Here is a 7,938-nt window from a genome sequence, read left to right as displayed (position 1 = left end):
TCTACCCTGATTCTCCAGGTACAGTTCTCAAAGAATTCACAGAAGAGGGGAAGAAGCGAAATGGAAAAGATAAGGCGGTGGAGGGGACCGAAATCCAAAAGGCAGGGCCTTTTGGGGTCATAGATGGTTCTGCTAGGCTGACAAGACCTTAAGGAGTAGGAATGAAGGCCTAGCTTGTGTTGCTGAACAAAGGAAGAGGAGCAAGAGGGTCAGTGTGTGTGAGTGGGAAGAACTTAAGTTTCAGGGACAGACTAAAGCACAGAGTGGGTGACTCCAGTCATGAACACGACCACGGCCTTCCGGGGCTGGTGAAAGCGCTAGAGAACACGAACGCTGCAAACACTTGATCCTGAGCTCTTCCTGAGAACTTTGATAGAGAGGTGGGCCACAGAGGTTGAGACATTTCCAGATTACAGTTTGTCATAGCCGTGGCTGGAAATCTGGCAAGGCAGCATTTCCATCAAAATACTGTCTTTCTGCCACGTTTGACGAGCTAGACTTGTCTTTAAGAACTAAAAGCAGTGTGTACAAGAGAGCCTTTTGGAGTTGTGTAGACTAGGTTTGAATCTTGGTTTTACCTTTGCCTTCCATTGTCAAGTTACTATCTCCGTGTTTGATTCCTTTAACAGTGCCACATGTGGCTACTAGGAGTGAATGAGACAAGTGAGACTTTTGACTCAGTGTTCACCAAACATTAGTTTCCTTCCCTCCTCTGGAGACAGCTTGTTTGTCCAGCAGGAGAGGGAAGGCTTGGTTGTCTCTTTCTTAGCATGAACAATGCCAAAATTTTCTCTATTCTGGGAAGCTCTATGGTCCCAAGGGAGTAGGAATAGAGCCATGGGGAGTTGGGGTAGAGCTCCATGGTATTGAACATGTGGTTCTTTGGTCAAGTCCTCATGGTGATAGTGTGTTGAAATAGGAGCGGCAGGGCTGCGTCCCCGGCACCCGGCCGCCCACATGGCTAGCTTATGCCCAGAAATAATTACACGGAAACTGTATTCTTTCAAACACTGCCTGGCCCGTCTAGTTCCAGTTTCTTATTGGTTAGCTCTTACATATTGCTCTAACCCATTTCTAATATTCTATGTAGCCCACGAGCTGGCTTACCAGGGAGGATCTTAACCTGCGTCTGTCTGGAGCGGGAGAATCATGGCGACTCCTCTACTAAGCTTCTTTTTCCCAGCATTCTCTTCTGTCTACTCCGCCTACCTAATTTTCTGTCCTATGAGGGCCGAGGCAGTTTCTTTATTAATAAGAAATCACTCCCACATCAATAGTGTGCATATAGTAGACCTAACAGTGAAGTCTTAGGAAAGAGGGTACCACAGAGTGCTGTAGGGGAAAGCCAGGTAAATCTGGAACACAGCAGAGTGAGGAGTGAGAACTGTCAGCAGAACCCTAGGAATTGGGACTACAGGTCACGGTCAAGGGAGAGCCTGCAGCCAGCCGGCTTCGTTGAAGAGCTCTCGGAGTGCTCTCCACGAAGAGAAGAACTAGAAAGCAGACGTTATTAAAATGGAAAGAGGTTTTAATTTTTCTAGAGCCAAGAAAACGTACCACCCAGTCAAGGTGGACGCTGAACCATCTAAGCTGGGTTCTAGACTTAAGCAAGCAGGTATAACTAGGTGCAGAAAAATCAACCCAGCATGTAGACTGACTGACGCTTTGATTTGTGACAGGAACCCTGTGACTGCTTTACACACCCATAAATAGTAGTTTCTCGGCTCCTTCAGAATCCTGTTGGTGCCTAACCAAAGTTTCTGGCTATTTTGTAATCTCAGGCATCTGACACAGTAGCCCCAAGTTCATGGGGCGACTTCATTGCTTCCTTGCTAGGTAAGCATCTTGTGACGGAGGCCTCAGAATAAAGGTATTTCAGAGCCATATCACTACTATTTGCTTCTAATAATCTGTAGGTCTGGAGATCTTTTTTGGTTTTGACTTGTGTTTTTCCTTGAAATTGTCTTACAATGTAACTCAGGCCGACTTTGAACTCACTGTCCGCTCCACTGCCTCAGCCTTTAAGTCCTGGGATAAAAGGCGTGCATTATCACATGCTCTCTCAATTTGTGTTGTAAGTCCTTGACATGGAAGAGAGTTTGTTAAGATAAGTAGGTTTGCCATGTAATACAACATTTAAAAAGTACTGAATATTTAAATTGATTTTTAAGCTGAAATCTTACTTGTTTCTGTGTAGTTTGGGGACATTTACAATGACTAAGATTTGCCCTAAATTCTTATGAAACTTTGGGTCAGATAAATGAAGTACTTAAATCAGATATGGGTGTGGTGGCACATACCTGTGCCCCCAGCATTTGGGCTTTGCTGAAAGTTTGAGGCCCCCTGGGCCATAACAAGACCTTGTCTCAAACAAATAGAAAGAAAAGACATCAAATATATTTGCCATTTTCATCCTTAAAGGAGTCGAAATGTAATTGGGATACTCTGTCCAAAAAGCAAATAAATTCAGAGACTTGTGAGCTGAACTTAAAAGCTTATAGAAGAACAGGGTTTGAGTTAACTTCCGAGTAGTTGTTTCTGTAGAGCAGAAGAATCATCCCCATGGCATTAAAAGCAGCTCACAGCAAGATTTCAGCCCATGTCACCTGGCTTCTCCAAGTACCAGGCAGCTGTCAGCTAAGGGGACCATCATGGTCAGTCAGAACACAGGTGATTTGTTTGGCCAATAACTGCTTTAAACGTCTTTCAAAATTGATAGCATTAGAGTTGAAATCCCCATCTAAAGAGATTTCTGACTTCACTGGAAAATCAGCCAATCAAATAACAATAAAGTCAGCTTTCCTACATGACAGCAGTTGGCCGGAGCTAAAGAGCTGCTGCCCCCCCCCCCCCCCCCCCCCCCCCCCCCCCCCCCCCCCCCCCCCCCCCCCGTTTGTGTTCATTCCCATGGTCAGTCTCCGTTCTTCATTATCAGGCCTTAGTACCTGGTTTGTCACATGTGACCTGTGTGCCCATGTGGACGCTTGAGAGTGTGACTTCTGAGCCTGAGGCTTTCTGGGCTTCCTAATAGCTGATACCGTGTAGCTGCGGATAAGGGCCCAGGAGGAGAACAAGCCCTGCACTCCTCTCTGCTCTCAATGTCTCCGGCCAGGCTGTCTTCACTTAACCTCTCGCCTGCAGTCCATATAGGAAACGTGAGAAAATCCCATTTAGACTCATGCTGTTCCAGTCTATGACCAGGTAGTTTGCCGCCTCTGACCTTGTCCCATTCCAGTGGACTTCTCTTCACCTGCTGAGTTTGATGCAGCCGGACTGAATTGAGCGGTAACAGACCCTCGCTTCATGAAGCTCCTGGACCTACCTGGTCTTTCCAGGCTGTGAATCTCCAGCCTCTCTTTCCGTCATCACATTCCACTGTCCTACCCAGTTTAGAGGGCAGGCCAGCCACCGAAGCCTTAGGAGTGGGTTTGGAAGGGTTTGGTAGATGACGACCACCATGTCAGGGCAGCTAGCAGAGAGCTCTTCAGTTTGTAGGCAAGGGAGGTCACTGCGCAACTATAAGTAGAGGAATCTCCAGAGGTGCAGAGTGATAGAATATGAAATATCAGACAGAGAAAGTCTGCTCAGAAGGATATAAAATAGCAGATACTCCCAGGGACATCCTGAAGCTTCGATCATGCAGGAGGGGGCACCATTGGAAGTCTATAATCCCCTGAAGTTATGACTGAATAGATATTCCTCGGAGGACATGGGGAGGGCAGGAAATGTCTCCAGAGCAACTGACAGAAGCCTCATGTTGTCTGCAGATGGGGCAGATACATCTGGACTAAATGGCCTTGAAACTTCGGTGAAGATTCTTTTGGCAGATTCTCTGGGAGTTGATTAATGGAGCCACATCAGTCTGGATATGGGGGAAGTCTCCAGAAGTGTACCTTAGGGCTCAGTCTAGGCCTGTGTTCTGTCTGACGTTTTTATTGACAGCAGACTGAGGCATCAGGGTCATCAGATTTGCAGGTGATAGAGCCAGGAGTTGGGTGGGGGTGGGGACACAGTTAATACTTTGCATGAAAGAGTCAGGATTCAAAACGATTTCAACAGGCCGGAACACTGGGCTGGAACCAACAAGATTAAATTTAACAGGGATAAATGTAGATGCCTGCACTTAGGTTAAAACAAAATCAATGGTATAAGTACTGGATAGGGGGGTGGACCCGGCTTGACAGCAGTTCTTGGAGAAAAGACCTGGGGGGGTTTAGCTGACTGAAAGCTCAATATGAGTCAACCGTGTGATGTGATTACTAACACCCTAATATAGTCATGTGCAGCATTAACCAAAGCAACAACCAGACGGAGGTGTGTGCCACTGCTTGCTGGGATACAGAGTCCGATTTTATGATCATTCTTTTCATTCTGTTTTTAAGAGTGGGCACAAATGAAGGAATTGAGTTGATAGGTAGGCAGCAGGATGGTGGGCATGGACACCATCAGAAGCTTGCCTGAAGCTCTGGGTGCTGAGGTTTGGGAAATGGACACGAGTCTATTCCGAGTCTCCCAAAGGCACTGAAGCTCCTTCCTGAGATTCGGGAGAAATAGTGCAAGCCTACATTCCCTTACTTCCTTTGGGTAGACGTGTCAGGGTTAGGAATCAGAGGGGAGTGTGGGAGGCAATAAGGCAGTAGGAGGGAATCTGGACATCTCCAGCATGCTCCCTTGGGCCGAGCCGCCTGCTGTGGCCACAGTGTGGCGCGCTTGCTCCATGCAGGGATCCAGGCCAACTTGGGTAGAACTGTGCTACCCACACTGCCCACTGCGGGGAGCTTTCGAGCTCCACTCTGTACAGGCCAGCTTCTGTGTGACAGGAAGACAAAAGTCTGGAGATGAATTCACAGCCCGGACACTCATGGACTCTGGCTGTGGCACCTGCTGGCGCCATGCTTCTCAGTCTGAGCTACATTTCTCGTGGCCTGTTTTCTGTTCTGGAGAGCCCAGCATGCCAGGGCCACTCTTCTGACACAAGAGTCCAGAGATCGGGAGCTCCACAGTGGTGGGGTCATGAAAGGCCGTCTTTTTGGTCACTCACAGGCCATGTGGCTGGCACTAGTTTACCTCAGCTCTGTTATGTCCTGGAATCTTTAATCATGGAAGTTGGCTAACACTGCTGAGAAGCTGACAGTCTTCTAGGGCAAGGCCCAGGGCTGGAGATGAAGACACTTAGTTCCGCCTAGGGCCCAGGAGTCCCAACCCCTCACCAGTTCCCCAGCTGATCCTGATGTCCTCTGACTGTGTTTTCTCAGAGCCCAGCTGGGACCAGTGTGGCCATCAGGGGTCTGGGCTGGCAAAAGGAACACAAGTAACTAGCCAGAAGGTGGGGAGGAAGGGAAGTCTGCGGGGTGGGGACACAGTGACCTCCCAAGGGATGTTTGAGCCCTGAGGAAACAGCTGTAGAGGGACTTGACTGTTGGTGCTCAGAGTGGGGGGCACTCGATAGTGATGGTGCTAGTGTTGAGTAATGAGTTCCTGGAAGAAGTGTGGTCAGAGTGCGTTAGGTGAGAAGAGGGAAGAGCAGGACTGGAAGTGAGGAGTCCGTGGGAGGACTGGAGAGGAAGGCTTGCTATATCCTGCCCCATGGGGGCAGCCATTCGTTGTGATTTGTGCTGAGGCCTTGAGCCCTAAGATACTGATTATTTGATATTCTGAATTAAGAGGGGATGGAGATGCTCCTTAAGAGCATTTAGGAGAACTTACCTGGTCCCTGGGAGTGTAAGTGAAGCTAGTGTGTGTACAAAGCTTCTTTCTGGGTTTCCTGATGGATTCCAGGCAAATGAATTGGTTTCCAGGGCGCTCCCATCACCTTTGCCCACCACCCCCAGGTCATTTAACTCTTCTAGTTTCTTGTGGGGCTCAGTGCCCTGAAAGAAGAGCACTGTTGTGAGCAGCTCATGAACACACATCTGCGAGCTGACACTACCTTCAAGAAACTCCGAAGACCTCTGCAGGGGGACATCCTGGAAAGAACTCTCGATTTCCGAGTCGCCGAGTAGTAGGACTTGCGTACCGCCTACACAGTCACTCTGGCTTAGTCCTAGCAGTAGATGCCCGTGCAGATGCACAGCATTGTGGGAGCACACAGCCTGGCGTGGGAGGTGAGATGCTCAGCATTGCACACCTGTGGGCATCCTGCAGCCTGGTGTGGGAGGTGAGATACACAGCATTGTGGGATCCCACAGCCTGGTGTGGTGAGATACACAACATTGTACACCTGTGGGCATCCCACAGCCTGGTGTGGGAGGTGAGATGCACACGTTGCCCACAGAAAAGGGAGGCACAGTAGTCAAGTAGAGAAGTCACGAGTCTGCTGACAGAAGTGAGGTGAGCCGTAAGCTCTACAGAAGAAGGCTCCTGGAGCTGCAGATGTAACGGCCTAAATGAATTCAGACAGATTGTAATAATATATACAGTAAACATTAGCCCGAGGCGAACACGCCCCCTAATGGGCTGGGCTTATCCCTACATGCAGACACTCAGCAGTTAAGAGGTAGGTAGCCAGGTTGAGGCTAGAGGGTTATGGAGGAAGTGCCAGAACTGCTGGTTGGGAGTCAGAGAAGTAACCCTGATGTGGGCCTCTTTGCCAGCAGGATTGGGGGACTGTGGAGTGGGATGTAGTTGGATGCATGGTCTGAGTTGATCCCTCACTAGCAGGAAGGTAGGGCCAGTGTGTACGGCCTAGAGCATCTCGGGGTACAGAAGAAAAGGAGCGGTGCAGAGGGGACCCCCTGCTTCGTGTTGAGTGCTGTCCTGTGTCACTAGTTCTAACACCCATGACCCAGATGGCATCCTATTCTGACCAGTTTACAAATAAGGAAGGCGAAGTTCAGGAGGTAGCCTGGCCAAGATCACACAGAACCCATACTCAAAAGTTTTTCCAACACTTGATAAGTCTATACATGACCTTAGGTAGGTTGCTTAAATTCTCCCTCCACTTCCTCATCTGAAAGAAAGATGGTAGCAATAATCTATTCCAGGGAATGTCACCGTTTTTGTTACAATCTCACCCCTGGCCAAGATCTAAAGCTGTAGAGGCAGGTGAAAGTTCTGCTAATTAAAAGAGGGTCACGGGAAAGGTGAAGAGAGCCAGCCACTGGTGTTATCAACCAAGGACGTTTTTGTTGTCACAGTGTCCAGGAGGAGCCTGTAAAGGGTGGGAACCAGGACTGCTAGTGAGCAGTTGAGATGCACGTGAGAAGGCTGCTGGGATTTAGCTACCTGGAAGAGTACCAACCCCAGTGACTGGGGTTGCCTGGGTAAAAGTCCCCATTAACATGAACTTGGGATCCAAGAGAGACTAGGAAAAATGGTACCCAGTTGTAGAAAGAACAAAACAATGAAGGTAAGTCAGGTCCAAAAAGGCCAGGCTCTAGTCACTGAACAGAAGTGGAAAGCCCAGGGTTCTAGGTGAGGACTCAGTCAGCGGGGAAGAGGACAGATTAAAGGGGTGGATCCAGCACCCATTCATAGAGAAGTAGCCCGTCTACAAGGGTTCCTGAGTTGGTCTGGGGTTTGGATCCCTGTCCAGAGAAACAACAATAGAGACACTTAAAGGAAGGTGGCCAGTGTGAGCACAAAGGAATGGGGGTGGGGGTGGGATCTGGGCGAGATCTGTCAGATGCATGGTGGGAAGGTTAGGGAGTGTGGCTAGAGAGAGATGAGCTAGGTTGGGACTCAAGGTGATCACATTGAATTTAAAGGATGAAAAGTCCCCGGGGGGAGGGATGTCCAGTGGGGAGCGGGAGCTCCTGGTTGGAAGCCAGGACCCAAATACCAATTTGGGAGTCATCAATCCACATTCATCGAGTACCCCATGCTCAATAGACTTTTGAAATAGGGTCCCTTTGAGGACTGTTCCTATGGTGAAGTTGCTAGTTGAGTTTGAAGTCCTGCTTGTCGAGGAGTTGGCTATAGGAGAGCTGAAAACCTTCA

The sequence above is a fragment of the Alexandromys fortis genome, unplaced genomic scaffold (assembly GCF_014885135.2).
Source record: "Alexandromys fortis isolate MF-2015 unplaced genomic scaffold, M_Fortis_MF-2015_v1.1 scaffold_16, whole genome shotgun sequence".
Taxonomy (NCBI): Eukaryota; Metazoa; Chordata; class Mammalia; order Rodentia; family Cricetidae; genus Alexandromys; species Alexandromys fortis.
The sequence above is the reverse complement of the archived record's forward strand: the minus strand, read 5'-3'. Positions refer to the sequence as shown.